Consider the following 19,592-nt stretch of genomic DNA (forward strand, 5'->3'; position numbering starts at 1 on the left):
GGACGGAACTTGTTCATAGACTTTGGCGACTTCTCTTTAGGGATAAGAACTATGTTCGTATTATTAATCTCCTCAACATTTCTTCGACCATTAAGGATATCCAAGCAATATTTAGAAACTCCCTGTCCAACAATATGCCAATATTTTTGATAAAAAATTGCTGGGAATCCGTCCTGCCCTGATGCCTTGAGAGGTGCTATCGATTTTATTGCCCTCACAACTTCTTCTTCTTTAAATTCTTGCATTAAAATACTGTTGTGTTCGTTCGTGATGCAAGGTAAAAAAGGTTCAAACAATCTATCATGGCTTTTTACTGGTTTGGATGAAAACAAATCTTTGAAGTACTTAGTAGCCAAAACCGTGATTTCATGCTCATCATTGATCAATTCCCCAGCTTCATTTTCCAGCCCCTTAATCATGTTCTTCCTCCTGCGATGTGTCACACTTTTATGAAAAATGCCGTATTCCTGTCACCCATACGAAGCCAGTTCACCCTTGCCCTTTGTTCCCAATAAAGCTCCTCATTATCTGCTTCAATGTTCAATTCTAATTTAATCTCTGTAATTTCCTCCAATACACCATCACTAATTTCGCTAGCACCATTTCCAATAATCTTTCATTTAACTCTTTCCTTCGTTGGTCTTTCCTCCGCTTCTCATCCTTTGCCAAATACTCAAATTTGACCCCACTTTTTCCAACTTCTCAAGCACATCGAAACTATTAGAGTTCCATTCCTGTTTTAATCTCTCCTCAACTTCATCACTCAAAATCCAATTTGCATCAAAACGAAAATGCCATTGTTTCACCCCTCATTGCATATCCTTATCCCCGAATGTATCCACAACAACTGGACAGTGGTCTGAAAAACTTAATGGATCACCTTGTCTTAACCCTCATTGTGGCCGAAATTCTTCTCCATTCTTCCCATTAATCACTACTGTGTATGCAACACTGGTAATACATCTCATTATAAGTAAAATCCAGTCCTCACAAAAACCCATGCTGCGCATCATTTTTCTAAAAAACTCCATTCAACCCTGTCATATGCTTTGCTCATATCCAATTTTAGAGCGAAACTTTTAGACACTCCTCTTTCTTTTTGAAAGAATGCAGTACTTCGTATGCTATAAGGATGTTGTCTGTGATTTGTCTGCCTGGAACAAATGCTCCTTGTGTATCCTCAATACATAAATCAAGTACTTGTCGAAAGCGATAAACAAGGACTTTTGAAACAATTTTGTAAATCACGTTGCATAGACTAACGGGACGGAACTTGTTCATAGACTTTGGCGACTTCTCTTTAGGGATAAGAACTATGTTCGTATTATTAATCTCCTCAACATTTCTCCGACCATTAAGGATATCCAAGCAATATTTAGAAACTCCCTGTCCAACAATATGCCAATATTTTTGATAAAAAATTGCTGGGAATCCGTCCGCCCTGATGCCTTGAGAGGTGCTATCGATTTATTGCCCTCACAACTTCTTCTTCTTTAAATTCTTGCATTAAAATACTGTTGTGTTCGTTCGTGATGCAAGGTAAAAAAGGTTCAAACAATCTATCATGGCTTTTTACTGGTTTGGATGAAAACAAATCTTTGAAGTACTTAGTAGCCAAAACCGTGATTTCATGCTCATCATTGATCAATTCCCCAGCTTCATTTTCCAGCCCCTTAATCATGTTCTTCCTCCTGCGATGTGTCACACTTTTATGAAAAAATGCCGTATTCCTGTCACCCATACGAAGCCAGTTCACCCTTGCCCTTTGTTCCCAATAAAGCTCCTCATTATCTGCTTCAATGTTCAATTCTAATTTAATCTCTGTAATTTCCTCCAATACACCATCACTAATTTCGCTAGCACCATTTCCAATAATCTTTCATTTAACTCTTTCCTTCGTTGGTCTTTCCTCCGCTTCTCATCCTTTGCCCAAATACTCAAATTTGACCCCACTTTTTCCAACTTCTCAAGCACATCGAAACTATTAGAGTTCCATTCCTGTTTTAATCTCTCCTCAACTTCATCACTCAAAATCCAATTTGCATCAAAACGAAAATGCCATTGTTTCACCCCTCATTGCATATCCTTATCCCCGAATGTATCCACAACAACTGGACAGTGGTCTGAAAAACTTAATGGATCACCTTGTCTTAACCCTCATTGTGGCCGAAATTCTTCTCCATTCTTCCCATTAATCACTACTGTGTATGCAACACTGGTAATACATCTCATTATAAGTAAAATCCAGTCCTCACAAAAACCCATGCTGCGCATCATTTTTTCTAAAAAACTCCATTCAACCCTGTCATATGCTTTGCTCATATCCAATTTTAGAGCGAAACTTTTAGACACTCCTCTTTCTTTTTGAAAGAATGCAGTACTTCGTATGCTATAAGGATGTTGTCTGTGATTTGTCTCCTGGAACAAATGCTCCTTGTGTATCCTCAATCATAAATCAAGTACTTGTCGAAAGCGATAAACAAGGACTTTTGAAACAATTTTGTAAATCACGTTGCATAGACTAACGGGACGGAACTTGTTCATAGACTTTGGCGACTTCTCTTTAGGGATAAGAACTATGTTCGTATTATTAATCTCCTCAACATTTCTCCGACCATTAAGGATATCCAAGCAATATTTAGAAACTCCCTGTCCAACAATATGCCAATATTTTTGATAAAAAATTGCTGGGAATCCGTCCCGCCCTGATGCCTTGAGAGGTGCTATCGATTGTATTGCCCTCACAACTTCTTCTTCTTTAAATTCTTGCATTAAAATACTGTTGTGTTCGTTCGTGATGCAAGGTAAAAAAGGTTCAAACAATCTATCATGGCTTTTTACTGGTTTGGATGAAAACAAATCTTTGAAGTACTTAGTAGCCAAAACCGTGATTTCATGCTCATCATTGATCAATTCCCCAGCTTCATTTTCCAGCCCTTAATCATGTTCTTCCTCCTGCGATGTGTCACACTTTTATGAAAAAATGCCGTATTCCTGTCACCCATACGAAGCCAGTTCACCCTTGCCCTTTGTTCCCAATAAAGCTCCTCATTATCTGCTTCAATGTTCAATTCTAATTTAATCTCTGTAATTTCCTCCAATACACCATCACTAATTTCGCTAGCACCAATTTCCAATAATCTTTCATTTAACTCTTTCCTTCGTTGGTCTTTCCTCCGCTTCTCATCCTTTGCCCAAATACTCAAATTTGACCCCACTTTTTCCAACTTCTCAAGCACATCGAAACTATTAGAGTTCCATTCCTGTTTTAATCTCTCCTCAACTTCATCACTCAAAATCCAATTTGCATCAAAACGAAAATGCCATTGTTTCACCCCTCATTGCATATCCTTATCCCCGAATGTATCCACAACAACTGGACAGTGGTCTGAAAAACTTAATGGATCACCTTGTCTTAACCCTCATTGTGGCCGAAATTCTTCTCCATTCTTCCCATTAATCACTACTGTGTATGCAACACTGGTAATACATTCATTATAAGTAAAATCCAGTCCTCACAAAAACCCATGCTGCGCATCATTTTTTCTAAAAAACTCCATTCAACCCTGTCATATGCTTTGCTCATATCCAATTTTAGAGCGAAACTTTTAGACACTCCTCTTTTCTTTTTGAAAGAATGCAGTACTTCGTATGCTATAAGGATGTTGTCTGTGATTTGTCTCCCTGGAACAAATGCTCCTTGTGTATCCTCAATCCATAAATCAAGTACTTGTCGAAAGCGATAAACAAGGACTTTTGAAACAATTTTGTAAATCACGTTGCATAGACTAACGGGACGGAACTTGTTCATAGACTTTGGCGACTTCTCTTTAGGGATAAGAACTATGTTCGTATTATTAATCTCCTCAACATTTCACCGACCATTAAGGATATCCAAGCAATATTTAGAAACTCCCTGTCCAACAATATGCCAATATTTTTGATAAAAAATTGCTGGGAATCCGTCCCGCCCTGATGCCTTGAGAGGTGCTATCGATTGTATTGCCCTCACAACTTCTTCTTCTTTAAATTCTTGCATTAAAATACTGTTGTGTTCGTTCGTGATGCAAGGTAAAAAAGGTTCAAACAATCTATCATGGCTTTTTACTGGTTTGGATGAAAACAAATCTTTGAAGTACTTAGTAGCCAAAACCGTGATTTCATGCTCATCATTGATCAATTCCCCAGCTTCATTTTCCAGCCCCTTAATCATGTTCTTCCTCCTGCGATGTGTCACACTTTTATGAAAAAATGCCGTATTCCTGTCACCCATACGAAGCCAGTTCACCCTTGCCCTTTGTTCCCAATAAAGCTCCTCATTATCTGCTTCAATGTTCAATTCTAATTTAATCTCTGTAATTTCCTCCAATACACCATCACTAATTTCGCTAGCACCAATTTCCAATAATCTTTCATTTAACTCTTTCCTTCGTTGGTCTTTCCTCCGCTTCTCATCCTTTGCCCAAATACTCAAATTTGACCCCACTTTTTCCAACTTCTCAAGCACATCGAAACTATTAGAGTTCCATTCCTGTTTTAATCTCTCCTCAACTTCATCACTCAAAATCCAATTTGCATCAAAACGAAAATGCCATTGTTTCACCCCTCATTGCATATCCTTATCCCCGAATGTATCCACAACAACTGGACAGTGGTCTGAAAAACTTAATGGATCACCTTGTCTTAACCCTCATTGTGGCCGAAATTCTTCTCCATTCTTCCCATTAATCACTACTGTGTATGCAACACTGGTAATACATATCATTATAAGTAAAATCCAGTCCTCACAAAAACCCATGCTGCGCATCATTTTTTCTAAAAAACTCCATTCAACCCTGTCATATGCTTTGCTCATATCCAATTTTAGAGCGAAACTTTTAGACACTCCTCTCTTCTTTTTGAAAGAATGCAGTACTTCGTATGCTATAAGGATGTTGTCTGTGATTTGTCTGCCTGGAACAAATGCTCCTTGTGTATCCTCAATCCATAAATCAAGTACTTGTCGAAAGCGATAAACAAGGACTTTTGAAACAATTTTGTAAATCACGTTGCATAGACTAACGGGACGGAACTTGTTCATAGACTTTGGCGACTTCTCTTTAGGGATAAGAACTATGTTCGTATTATTAATCTCCTCAACATTTCACCGACCATTAAGGATATCCAAGCAATATTTAGAAACTCCCTGTCCAACAATATGCCAATATTTTTGATAAAAAATTGCTGGGAATCCGTCCCGCCCTGATGCCTTGAGAGGTGCTATCGATTGTATTGCCCTCACAACTTCTTCTTCTTTAAATTCTTGCATTAAAATACTGTTGTGTTCGTTCGTGATGCAAGGTAAAAAAGGTTCAAACAATCTATCATGGCTTTTTACTGGTTTGGATGAAAACAAATCTTTGAAGTACTTAGTAGCCAAAACCGTGATTTCATGCTCATCATTGATCAATTCCCCAGCTTCATTTTCCAGCCCCTTAATCATGTTCTTCCTCCTGCGATGTGTCACACTTTTATGAAAAAATGCCGTATTCCTGTCACCCATACGAAGCCAGTTCACCCTTGCCCTTTGTTCCCAATAAAGCTCCTCATTATCTGCTTCAATGTTCAATTCTAATTTAATCTCTGTAATTTCCTCCAATACACCATCACTAATTTCGCTAGCACCAATTTCCAATAATCTTTCATTTAACTCTTTCCTTCGTTGGTCTTTCCTCCGCTTCTCATCCTTTGCCCAAATACTCAAATTTGACCCCACTTTTTCCAACTTCTCAAGCACATCGAAACTATTAGAGTTCCATTCCTGTTTTAATCTCTCCTCAACTTCATCACTCAAAATCCAATTTGCATCAAAACGAAAATGCCATTGTTTCACCCCTCATTGCATATCCTTATCCCCGAATGTATCCACAACAACTGGACAGTGGTCTGAAAAACTTAATGGATCACCTTGTCTTAACCCTCATTGTGGCCGAAATTCTTCTCCATTCTTCCCATTAATCACTACTGTGTATGCAACACTGGTAATACATCTCATTATAAGTAAAATCCAGTCCTCACAAAAACCCATGCTGCGCATCATTTTTTCTAAAAAACTCCATTCAACCCTGTCATATGCTTTGCTCATATCCAATTTTAGAGCGAAACTTTTAGACACTCCTCTTTCTTTTTGAAAGAATGCAGTACTTCGTATGCTATAAGGATGTTGTCTGTGATTTGTCTCCTGGAACAAATGCTCCTTGTGTATCCTCAATACATAAATCAAGTACTTGTCGAAAGCGATAAACAAGGACTTTTGAAACAATTTTGTAAATCACGTTGCATAGACTAACGGGACGGAACTTGTTCATAGACTTTGGCGACTTCTCTTTAGGGATAAGAACTATGTTCGTATTATTAATCTCCTCAACATTTCTCCGACCATTAAGGATATCCAAGCAATATTTAGAAACTCCCTGTCCAACAATATGCCAATATTTTTGATAAAAAATTGCTGGGAATCCGTCCCGCCCTGATGCCTTGAGAGGTGCTATCGATTTATTGCCCTCACAACTTCTTCTTCTTTAAATTCTTGCATTAAAATACTGTTGTGTTCGTTCGTGATGCAAGGTAAAAAAGGTTCAAACAATCTATCATGGCTTTTTACTGGTTTGGATGAAAACAAATCTTTGAAGTACTTAGTAGCCAAAACCGTGATTTCATGCTCATCATTGATCAATTCCCCAGCTTCATTTTCCAGCCCTTAATCATGTTCTTCCTCCTGCGATGTGTCACACTTTTATGAAAAAATGCCGTATTCCTGTCACCCATACGAAGCCAGTTCACCCTTGCCCTTTGTTCCCAATAAAGCTCCTCATTATCTGCTTCAATGTTCAATTCTAATTTAATCTCTGTAATTTCCTCCAATACACCATCACTAATTTCGCTAGCACCAATTTCCAATAATCTTTCATTTAACTCTTTCCTTCGTTGGTCTTTCCTCCGCTTCTCATCCTTTGCCCAAATACTCAAATTTGACCCCACTTTTTCCAACTTCTCAAGCACATCGAAACTATTAGAGTTCCATTCCTGTTTTAATCTCTCCTCAACTTCATCACTCAAAATCCAATTTGCATCAAAACGAAAATGCCATTGTTTCACCCCTCATTGCATATCCTTATCCCCGAATGTATCCACAACAACTGGACAGTGGTCTGAAAAACTTAATGGATCACCTTGTCTTAACCCTCATTGTGGCCGAAATTCTTCTCCATTCTTCCCATTAATCACTACTGTGTATGCAACACTGGTAATACATCTCATTATAAGTAAAATCCAGTCCTCACAAAAACCCATGCTGCGCATCATTTTTTCTAAAAAACTCCATTCAACCCTGTCATATGCTTTGCTCATATCCAATTTTAGAGCGAAACTTTTAGACACTCCTCTTTCTTTTTGAAAGAATGCAGTACTTCGTATGCTATAAGGATGTTGTCTGTGATTTGTCTCCTGGAACAAATGCTCCTTGTGTATCCTCAACATAAATCAAGTACTTGTCGAAAGCGATAAACAAGGACTTTTGAAACAATTTTGTAAATCACGTTGCATAGACTAACGGGACGGAACTTGTTCATAGACTTTGGCGACTTCTCTTTAGGGATAAGAACTATGTTCGTATTATTAATCTCCTCAACATTTCTCCGACCATTAAGGATATCCAAGCAATATTTAGAAACTCCCTGTCCAACAATATGCCAATATTTTTGATAAAAAATTGCTGGGAATCCGTCCGCCCTGATGCCTTGAGAGGTGCTATCGATTTATTGCCCTCACAACTTCTTCTTCTTTAAATTCTTGCATTAAAATACTGTTGTGTTCGTTCGTGATGCAAGGTAAAAAAGGTTCAAACAATCTATCATGGCTTTTTACTGGTTTGGATGAAAACAAATCTTTGAATACTTAGTAGCCAAAACCGTGATTTCATGCTCATCATTGATCAATTCCCCAGCTTCATTTTCCAGCCCCTTAATCATGTTCTTCCTCCTGCGATGTGTCACACTTTTATGAAAAATGCCGTATTCCTGTCACCCATACGAAGCCAGTTCACCCTTGCCCTTTGTTCCCAATAAAGCTCCTCATTATCTGCTTCAATGTTCAATTCTAATTTAATCTCTGTAATTTCCTCCAATACACCATCACTAATTTCGCTAGCACCATTTCCAATAATCTTTCATTTAACTCTTTCCTTCGTTGGTCTTTCCTCCGCTTCTCATCCTTTGCCCAAATACTCAAATTTGACCCCACTTTTTCCAACTTCTCAAGCACATCGAAACTATTAGAGTTCCATTCCTGTTTTAATCTCTCCTCAACTTCATCACTCAAAATCCAATTTGCATCAAAACGAAAATGCCATTGTTTCACCCCTCATTGCATATCCTTATCCCCGAATGTATCCACAACAACTGGACAGTGGTCTGAAAAACTTAATGGATCACCTTGTCTTAACCCTCATTGTGGCCGAAATTCTTCTCCATTCTTCCCATTAATCACTACTGTGTATGCAACACTGGTAATACATTCATTATAAGTAAAATCCAGTCCTCACAAAAACCCATGCTGCGCATCATTTTTCTAAAAAACTCCATTCAACCCTGTCATATGCTTTGCTCATATCCAATTTTAGAGCGAAACTTTTAGACACTCCTCTCTTCTTTTTGAAAGAATGCAGTACTTCGTATGCTATAAGGATGTTGTCTGTGATTTGTCTGCCTGGAACAAATGCTCCTTGTGTATCCTCAATACATAAATCAAGTACTTGTCGAAAGCGATAAACAAGGACTTTTGAAACAATTTTGTAAATCACGTTGCATAGACTAACGGGACGGAACTTGTTCATAGACTTTGGCGACTTCTCTTTAGGGATAAGAACTATGTTCGTATTATTAATCTCCTCAACATTTCTCCGACCATTAAGGATATCCAAGCAATATTTAGAAACTCCCTGTCCAACAATATGCCAATATTTTTGATAAAAAATTGCTGGGAATCCGTCCCGCCCTGATGCCTTGAGAGGTGCTATCGATTTTATTGCCCTCACAACTTCTTCTTCTTTAAATTCTTGCATTAAAATACTGTTGTGTTCGTTCGTGATGCAAGGTAAAAAAGGTTCAAACAATCTATCATGGCTTTTTACTGGTTTGGATGAAAACAAATCTTTGAAGTACTTAGTAGCCAAAACCGTGATTTCATGCTCATCATTGATCAATTCCCCAGCTTCATTTTCCAGCCCCTTAATCATGTTCTTCCTCCTGCGATGTGTCACACTTTTATGAAAAATGCCGTATTCCTGTCACCCATACGAAGCCAGTTCACCCTTGCCCTTTGTTCCCAATAAAGCTCCTCATTATCTGCTTCAATGTTCAATTCTAATTTAATCTCTGTAATTTCCTCCAATACACCATCACTAATTTCGCTAGCACCCATTTCCAATAATCTTTCATTTAACTCTTTCCTTCGTTGGTCTTTCCTCCGCTTCTCATCCTTTGCCAAATACTCAAATTTGACCCCACTTTTTCCAACTTCTCAAGCACATCGAAACTATTAGAGTTCCATTCCTGTTTTAATCTCTCCTCAACTTCATCACTCAAAATCCAATTTGCATCAAAACGAAAATGCCATTGTTTCACCCCTCATTGCATATCCTTATCCCCGAATGTATCCACAACAACTGGACAGTGGTCTGAAAAACTTAATGGATCACCTTGTCTTAACCCTCTTGTGGCCGAAATTCTTCTCCATTCTTCCCATTAATCACTACTGTGTATGCAACACTGGTAATACATCTCATTATAAGTAAAATCCAGTCCTCACAAAAACCCATGCTGCGCATCATTTTTTCTAAAAAACTCCATTCAACCCTGTCATATGCTTTGCTCATATCCAATTTTAGAGCGAAACTTTTAGACACTCCTCTTTTCTTTTTGAAAGAATGCAGTACTTCGTATGCTATAAGGATGTTGTCTGTGATTTGTCTCCCTGGAACAAATGCTCCTTGTGTATCCTCAATACATAAATCAAGTACTTGTCGAAAGCGATAAACAAGGACTTTTGAAACAATTTTGTAAATCACGTTGCATAGACTAACGGGACGGAACTTGTTCATAGACTTTGGCGACTTCTCTTTAGGGATAAGAACTATGTTCGTATTATTAATCTCCTCAACATTTCTCCGACCATTAAGGATATCCAAGCAATATTTAGAAACTCCCTGTCCAACAATATGCCAATATTTTTGATAAAAAATTGCTGGGAATCCGTCCCGCCCTGATGCCTTGAGAGGTGCTATCGATTTTATTGCCCTCACAACTTCTTCTTCTTTAAATTCTTGCATTAAAATACTGTTGTGTTCGTTCGTGATGCAAGGTAAAAAAGGTTCAAACAATCTATCATGGCTTTTTGCTGTTTGGATGAAAACAAATCTTTGAAGTACTTAGTAGCCAAAACCGTGATTTCATGCTCATCATTGATCAATTCCCCAGCTTCATTTTCCAGCCCCTTAATCATGTTCTTCCTCCTGCGATGTGTCACACTTTTATGAAAAATGCCGTATTCCTGTCACCCATACGAAGCCAGTTCACCCTTGCCCTTTGTTCCCAATAAAGCTCCTCATTATCTGCTTCAATGTTCAATTCTAATTTAATCTCTGTAATTTCCTCCAATACACCATCACTAATTTCGCTAGCACCAATTTCCAATAATCTTTCATTTAACTCTTTCCTTCGTTGGTCTTTCCTGCGCTTCTCATCCTTTGCCCAAATACTCAAATTTGACCCCACTTTTTCCAACTTCTCAAGCACATCGAAACTATTAGAGTTCCATTCCTGTTTTAATCTCTCCTCAACTTCATCACTCAAATCCAATTTGCATCAAAACGAAAATGCCATTGTTTCACCCCTCATTGCATATCCTTATCCCCGAATGTATCCACAACAACTGGACAGTGGTCTGAAAAACTTAATGGATCACCTTGTCTTAACCCTCTTTGTGGCCGAATTCTTCTCCATTCTTCCCATTAATCACTACTGTGTATGCAACACTGGTAATACATTCATTATAAGTAAAATCCAGTCCTCACAAAAACCCATGCTGCGCATCATTTTTCCTAAAAAACTCCATTCAACCCTGTCATATGCTTTGCTCATATCCAATTTTAGAGCGAAACTTTTAGACACTCCTCTCTTCTTTTTGAAAGAATGCAGTACTTCGTATGCTATAAGGATGTTGTCTGTGATTTGTCTCCCTGGAACAAATGCTCCTTGTGTATCCTCAATACATAAATCAAGTACTTGTCGAAAGCGATAAACAAGGACTTTTGAAACAATTTTGTAAATCACGTTGCATAGACTAACGGGACGGAACTTGTTCATAGACTTTGGCGACTTCTCTTTAGGGAGAAGAACTATGTTCGTATTATTAATCTCCTCAACATTTCTTCGACCATTAAGGATATCCAAGCAATATTTAGAAATTCCCTGTCCAACAATATGCCAATATTTTTGATAAAAAATTGCTGGGAATCCGTCCTGCCCTGATGCCTTGAGAGGTGCTATTGATTTTATTGCCCTCACAACTTCTTCTTCTTTAAATTCTTGCATTAAAATACTGTTGTGTTCGTTGTGATGCAAGGTAAAAAAGGTTCAAACAATCTATCATGGCTTTTTACTGGTTTGGATGAAAACAAATCTTTGAAGTACTTAGTAGCCAAAACCGTGATTTCATGCTCATCATTGATCAATTCCCCAGCTTCATTTTCCAGCCCCTTAATCATGTTCTTCCTCCTGCGATGTGTCACACTTTTATGAAAAAGTCGTATTCCTGTCACCCATACGAAGCCAGTTCACCCTTGCCCTTTGTTCCCAATAAAGCTCCTCATTATCTGTTTCAATGTTCAATTCTAATTTAATCTCTGTAATTTCCTCCAATACACCATCACTAATTTCGCTAGCACCCATTTCCAATAATCTTTCATTTAACTCTTTCCTTCGTTGGTCTTTCCTCCGCTTCTCATCCTTTGCCCAAATACTCAAATTTGACCCCACTTTTTCCAACTTCTCAAGCACATCGAAACTATTAGAGTTCCATTCCTGTTTTAATCTCTCCTCAACTTCATCACTCAAAATCCAATTTGCATCAAAACGAAAATGACATTGTTTCACCCCTCATTGCATATCCTTATCCCCGAATGTATCCACAACAACTGGACAGTGGTCTGAAAAACTTAATGGATCACCTTGTCTTAACCCTCATTGTGGCCGAAATTCTTCTCCATTCTTCCCATTAATCACTACTGTGTATGCAACACTGGTAATACATCTCATTATAAGTAAAATCCAGTCCTCACAAAAACCCATGCTGCGCATCATTTTTCCTAAAAAACTCCATTCAACCCTGTCATATGCTTTGCTCATATCCAATTTTAGAGCGAAACTTTTACACACTCCTCTCTTCTTTTTGAAAGAATGCAGTACTTCGTATGCTATAAGGATGTTGTCTGTGATTTGTCTGCCAGGAACAAATGCTCCTTGTGTATCCTCAATACATAAATCAAGTACTTGTCGAAAGCGACAAACAAGGACTTTTGAAACAATTTTGTAAATCACGTTGCACAGACTAACGGGACGGAACTTGTTCATAGACTTTGGCGACTTCTCTTTAGGGATAAGAACTATGTTCGTATTATTAATCTCCTCAACATTTCTCCGACCATTAAGGATATCCAAGCAATATTTAGAAACTCCCTGTCCAACAATATGCCAATATTTTTGATAAAAAATTGCTGGGAATCCGTCCCGCCCTGATGCCTTTAGAGGTGCTATCGATTTTATTGCCCTCACAACTTCTTCTTCTTTAAATTCTTGCATTAAAATACTGTTGTGTTCGTTCGTGATGCAAGGTAAAAAAGGTTCAAACAATCTATCATGGCTTTTTACTGGTTTGGATGAAAACAAATCTTTGAAGTACTTAGTAGCCAAAATCGTGATTTCATACTCATCATTGATCAATTCCCCAGCTTCATTTTCTAGCCCCTTAATCATGTTCTTCCTCCTGCGATGTGTCACACTTTTATAATAAATGCCGTATTCCTGTCACCCATACGAAGCCAGTTCACCCTTGCCCTTTGTTCCCAATAAAGCTCCTCATTATCTGCTTCAATGTTCAATTCTAATTTAATCTCTGTAATTTCCTCCAATACACCATCACTAATTTCGCTAGCACCCATTTCCAATAATCTTTCATTTAACTCTTTCCTTCGTTGGTCTTTCCTCCGCTTCTCATCCTTTGCCTAAATACTCAAATTTGACCCCACTTTTTCCAACTTCTCAAGCACATCGAAACTATTAGAGTTCCATTCCTGTTTTAATCTCTCCTCAACTTCATCACTCAAAATCCAATTTGCATCAAAACGAAAATGCCATTGTTTCACCCCTCATTGCATATCCTTATCCCCGAATGTATCCACAACAACTGGACAGTGGTCTAAAAACTTAATGGATCACCTTGTCTTAACCCTCTTTGTGGCCGAAATTCTTCTCCATTCTTCCCATTAATCACTACTGTGTATGCAACACTGGTAATACATCTCATTATAAGTAAAATCCAGTCCTCACAAAAACCCATGCTGCGCATCATTTTTTCTAAAAAACTCCATTCAACCCTGTCATATGCTTTGCTCATATCCAATTTTAGAGCGAAACGTTTAGACACTCCTCTTTTCTTTTTGAAAGAATGCAGTACTTCGTATGCTATAAGGATGTTGTCTGTGATTTGTCTCCCTGGAACAAATGCTCCTTGTGTATCCTCAATACATAAATCAAGTACTTGTCGAAAGCGATAAACAAGGACTTTTGAAACAATTTTGTAAATCACGTTGCATAGACTAACGGGACAGAACTTGTTCATAGACTTTGGCGACTTCTCTTTAGGGATAAGAACTATGTTCGTATTATTAATCTCCTCAACATTTCTTCGACCATTAAGGATATCCAAGCAATATTTAAAACTCCTTGTCCAACAATATGCCAATATTTTTGATAAAAAATTGCTGGGAATCGTCCCGCCCTGATGCCTTGAGAGGTGCTATCGATTTTATTGCCCTCACAACTTCTTCTTCTTTAAATTCTTGCATTAAAATACTGTTGTGTTCGTTCTTGATGCAAGGTAAAAAAGGTTCAAACAATCTATCATGGCTTTTTACTGGTTTGGATGAAAACAAATCTTTGAAGTACTTAGTAGCCAAAACCGTGATTTCATGCTCATCATTGATCAATTCCCCAGCTTCATTTTCCTGCCCCTTAATCATGTTCTTCCTCCTGCGATGTGTCACACTTTTATGAAAAAATGCCGTATTCCTGTCACCCATATGAAGCCAGTTCACCCTTGCCCTTTGTTCCCAATAAAGCTCCTCATTATCTGCTTCAATGTTCAATTCTAATTTAATCTCTGTAATTTCCTCCAATACACCATCACTAATTTCGCTAGCACCCATTTCCAATAATCTTTCATTTAACTCTTTCCTTCGTTGGTCTTTCCTCCGCTTCTCATCCTTTGCCCAAATACTCAAATTTGACCCCACTTTTTCCAACTTCTCAAGCACATCGAAACTATTAGAGTTCCATTCCTGTTTTAATCTCTCCTCAACTTCATCACTCAAAATCCAATTTGCATCCAAACGAAAATGCCATTGTTTCACCCCTCATTGCATATCCTTATCCCCGAATGTATCCACAACAACTGGACAGTGGTCTAAAAACTTAATGGATCACCTTGTCTTAACCCTCTTTGTGGCCGAAATTCTTCTCCATTCTTCCCATTAATCACTACTGTGTATGCAACACTGGTAATACATATCATTATAAGTAAAATCCAGTCCTCACAAAAACCCATGTTGCGCATCATTTTTCCTAAAAAACTCCATTCAACCCTGTCATATGCTTTGCTCATATCCAATTTTAGAGCGAAACTTTTAGACACTCCTCTCTTCTTTTTGAAAGAATGCAGTACTTCGTATGCTATAAGGATGTTGTCTGTGATTTGTCTCCCTGGAACAAATGCTCCTTGTGTATCCTCAATACATAAATCAAGTACTTGTCGAAAGCGATAAATAAGGACTTTTGAAACAATTTTGTAAATCACGTTGCATAGACTAACGGGACGGAACTTGTTCATAGACTTTGGCGACTTCTCTTTAGGGAGAAGAACTATGTTCGTATTATTAATCTCCTCAACATTTCTTCGACCATTAAGGATATCCAAGCAATATTTAGAAATTCCCTGTCCAACAATATGCCATTATTTTTGATAAAAAATTGCTGGGAATCCGTCCTGCCCTGATGCCTTGAGAGGTGCTATTGATTTTATTGCCCTCACAACTTCTTCTTCTTTAAATTCTTGCATTAAAATACTGTTGTGTTCGTTTGTGATGCAAGGTAAAAAAGGTTCAAACAATCTATCATGGCTTTTTACTGGTTTGGATGAAAACAAATCTTTGAAGTACTTAGTAGCCAAAACCGTGATTTCATGCTCATCATTGATCAATTCCCCAGCTTCATTTTCCAGCCCCTTAATCATGTTCTTCCTCCTGCGATGTGTCACACTTTTATGAAAAAATGTCGTATTCCTGTCACCCATACGAAGCTAGTTCACCCTTGCCCTTTGTTCCCAATAAAGCTCCTCATTATCTGTTTCAATGTTCAATTCTAATTTAATCTCTGTAATTTTCTCCAATACACCATCACTAATTTCGCTAGCACCCATTTCCAATAATCTTTCATTTAACTCTTTCCTTCGTTGGTCTTTCCTCCGCTTCTCATCCTTTGCCCAAATACTCAAATTTGACCCCACTTTTTCCAACTTCTCAAGCACATCGAAACTATTAGAGTTCCATTCCTGTTTTAATCTCTCCTCAACTTCATCACTCAAAATCCAATTTGCATCAAAACGAAAATGCCATTGTTTCACCCCTCATTGCATATCCTTATCCCCGAATGTATCCACAACAACTGGACAGTGGTCTGAAAAACTTAATGGATCACCTTGTCTTAACCCTCATTGTGGCCGAAATTCTTCTCCATTCTTCCCATTAATCACTACTGTGTATGCAACACTGGTAATACATCTCATTATAAGTAAAATCCAGTCCTCACAAAAACCCATGCTTTGCTCATATCCAATTTTAGAGCGAAACTTTTAGACACTCCTCTTTTCTTTTTGAAAGAATGCAGCACTTCGTATGCTATAAGGATGTTGTCTGTGATTTGTCTCCCTGGAACAAATGCTCCTTGTGTATCCTCAACACTTAAATCAAGTACTTGTCGAAAGCGATAAACAAGGACTTTTGAAACAATTTTGTAAATCACGTTGCATAGACTAACGGGACGGAACTTGTTCATAGACTTTGGCGACTTCTCTTTAGGGATAAGAACTATGTTCGTATTATTAATCTCCTCAACATTTCTTCGACCATTAAGGATATCCAAGCAATATTTAGAAACTCCCTGTCCAACAATATGCCAATATTTTTTATAAAAAATTGCTGGGAATCCGTCCTGCCCTGATGCCTTGAGAGGTGCTATCGATTTTATTGCCCTCACAACTTCTTCTTCTTTAAATTCTTGCATTAAAATACTGTTGTGTTCGTTCGTGATGCAAGGTAAAAAAGGTTCAAACAATCTATGCAAGGTAAAAAGGTTCAAACAATCTATCATGGCTTTTTACTAGTTTGGATGAAAACAAATCTTTGAAATACTTAGTAGCCAAAACCGTGATTTCATGCTCATCATTGATCAATTCCCCAGCTTCATTTTCCAGCCCCTTAATCATGTTCTTCCTCCTGCGATGTGTCACACTTTTATGAAAAATGCCGTATTCCTGTCACCCATATGAAGCCAGTTCACCCTTGCCCTTTGTTCCCAATAAAGCTCCTCATTATCTGCTTCAATGTTCAATTCTAATTTAATCTCTGTAATTTCCTCCAATACACCATCACTAATTTCGCTAGCACCCATTTCCAATAATCTTTCATTTAACTCTTTCCTTCGTTGGTCTTTCCTCCGCTTCTCATCCTTTGCCCAAATACTCAAATTTGACCCCACTTTTTCCAACTTCTCAAGCACATCGAAACTATTAGAGTTCCATTCCTGTTTTAATCTCTCCTCAACTTCATCACTCAAAATCCAATTTGCATCCAAACGAAAATGCCATTGTTTCACCCCTCATTGCATATCCTTATCCCCGAATGTATCCACAACAACTGGACAATGGTCTGAAAAACTATGTTGTAAGTGGTTAACCTTGTACCTTGGAAAAAGATCCCACCACTCCATATTTGCCACACCTCTATCCAGTCTTTCCCTAATGTTGTTGTTAACTAAACATCTTCTGTCCCATGTTTACCACTGCCCATTAAACCCTAAATCATATAAATCGCAGTGCCCCAATGCCTCTCTAAATGCACCCATCTATCTTTCCCCTCGAATTCTCCTCCCTTTTTTCTCAAAAGAGTAAAGAATTTCATTAAAATCTCCGAGAACCAACCATGGCTTGCTATTTTCTCGCTTTAGTCGTTTTAAAAGTTCCAAGACTTTTTCCTCTCAATCTCCACTGGTTCTCCCTAAAAACCTGTAAATCTCCATGTACCCGTCTCATATTCATTCTCAACCTCTACATCAATATGCGATTTTGAAAAGCTTTTTAATGTTACATTCCATCCCTCCTTCCACCCTAATGATAGTCCTCCTTTCGTGCCTATTGTCGTCACATCGATTCCATTTATAAACCCACAATGCCTTCTTATTAATTCCATCTGTTTACTTGTGACCTTAGTTTCCATAAGAAACATGATTTGGGGCTGGGTGTGTCTCAACATATTTTTGAGACGTCGAACTGTTCGTGGTTGCGCTAGACCACGAACGTTCCAACTTAGAATTTTCATTGCGCCCGGTCAGCCACCTTTGGGGTGGCCGCCGATAAAAAATTCTCTATATTCCCCTCTACTAGATTCTTAATATTTCCCAAGGACTCCCTCTCTAAATTAATCATCTGCCTCTTTTTTCCATCTACCATCTCCACTGGTGTGTCTTCCACCTCTTCTTCCTTCTTCCTTTCCTCCAAATGCCTCGAATTAATATGGTCTGTTGTATTCATAATTCGTATTTACCGTGTATAACGTCCCAAAGATTCTACATCCCCCCTGATTTCATCTTTATTTGTGACATCCACTTCAAACCTTTTTATCCTTCTTTCCCCATCAATATCCATGTCATTCCCTTTATTCTTATCTGGTTCTTCTCTTAGCCATTTACTTATGGTCTGTCCTCCTCGTCTCGGCGTTGCTCTCAGCGACAAATCCCATCCAAACTCCACTTGTTGATTCCCAAGAGTTAATCTTACTTCACAATAACTCTCCCCATGACCGAGCCGTCCACAAATAAAACAAAACAATGGCAATCTTTCATACTGAAATAATGCATAAATAAATTTATTCTGCCCCATGCTTATACGTTTTTTCCTTTTAAGTGGTGTCCGAACATCAATTAGCACCTTAATTCGCATAAATTTACAGCCCCCTCTTGTCACCACTGATGAGTCATACTCCATGAATTTGCCAACAAAGTCACCAAGCTGGCGTGTTGTTCCCTCTGATGTAACACCTATTGGCAAGTTGTGTACCTAGACCCAAAAAGTTGTGTGCCATAGAGGAATCAAATTTGGTTCTTCGCCCCGTCTTAATCTGTGAAATACAATGAGATGTCGGTTAAAAAACCATGGCATCCCATCCAGAACTCGCTTCAAATCGATCTCACTATAAAACCTAAACAATATTCTTTTGTTCTCCACCTCTGTGATTGATACCCCTCTTAACGGATGCCATAAATCAGCCAAAGTATTTCTCAAGGATGGGAAATTCACTACGCTATCTGTAAGAACTCTCCCTACCAAACAAAGATCATATGACTCCTCATCATCATTATTTACCCCCAAGACCACCATGGGATCTTCCTCTTCATCTATTATGTTGAGGTTGGCTAACTCGGTATCCACCAATTCAACGTTAGCCATGACTCCCCTTCTTCTTCGATAATTGATTCCCCTTCAATCAGCAGTAGAAATCAAACCCTAAAGAATCAAATTTCCGTGCGATAAAGCAGACAAAAAACCCTAACTCGTGCTACACAGCAGACCATAATTCAGTTTTTAAAGAATTAGTATAAGTATATGTGCATGGATTTTAAAATATGGAAAATGCACATGTATTATAAAATGTAAATGTATATATATGCATATAAAAGTTATGAAAATAAAATAAAAATATATGTATAAAAAATATACATGTATTTATAAAGTCTAAAAAAAATGAGTATATATTAATATAAAAAAAATATGTGTGTATATGTATAGAAACTTGGAATAAAAAACGTGGTAATAATAATAATAATAATAATGCAATAACAATAATATTAAAAAACTAAAAAAACTAAAACGACTGATTAAGGATTAAATTGAAAATAAACAGAGTTTAAGGGCCAAATTTAAAGATAGAAAACATCAAAAAGGACCAA

The 19,592-nt window shown here is 37.9% G+C and overlaps 1 pseudogene; it reads left to right on the forward strand.

The window, feature by feature from the left end:
* Positions 1 to 19,592, forward strand: part of LOC107910999 (mitogen-activated protein kinase homolog NTF6-like) — a 39,592-nt pseudogene that overhangs the window by 13,110 nt on the left and 6,890 nt on the right.

Source organism: Gossypium hirsutum, chromosome D08 (assembly GCF_007990345.1).
Source record: "Gossypium hirsutum isolate 1008001.06 chromosome D08, Gossypium_hirsutum_v2.1, whole genome shotgun sequence".
Taxonomy (NCBI): domain Eukaryota; kingdom Viridiplantae; phylum Streptophyta; class Magnoliopsida; order Malvales; family Malvaceae; genus Gossypium; species Gossypium hirsutum.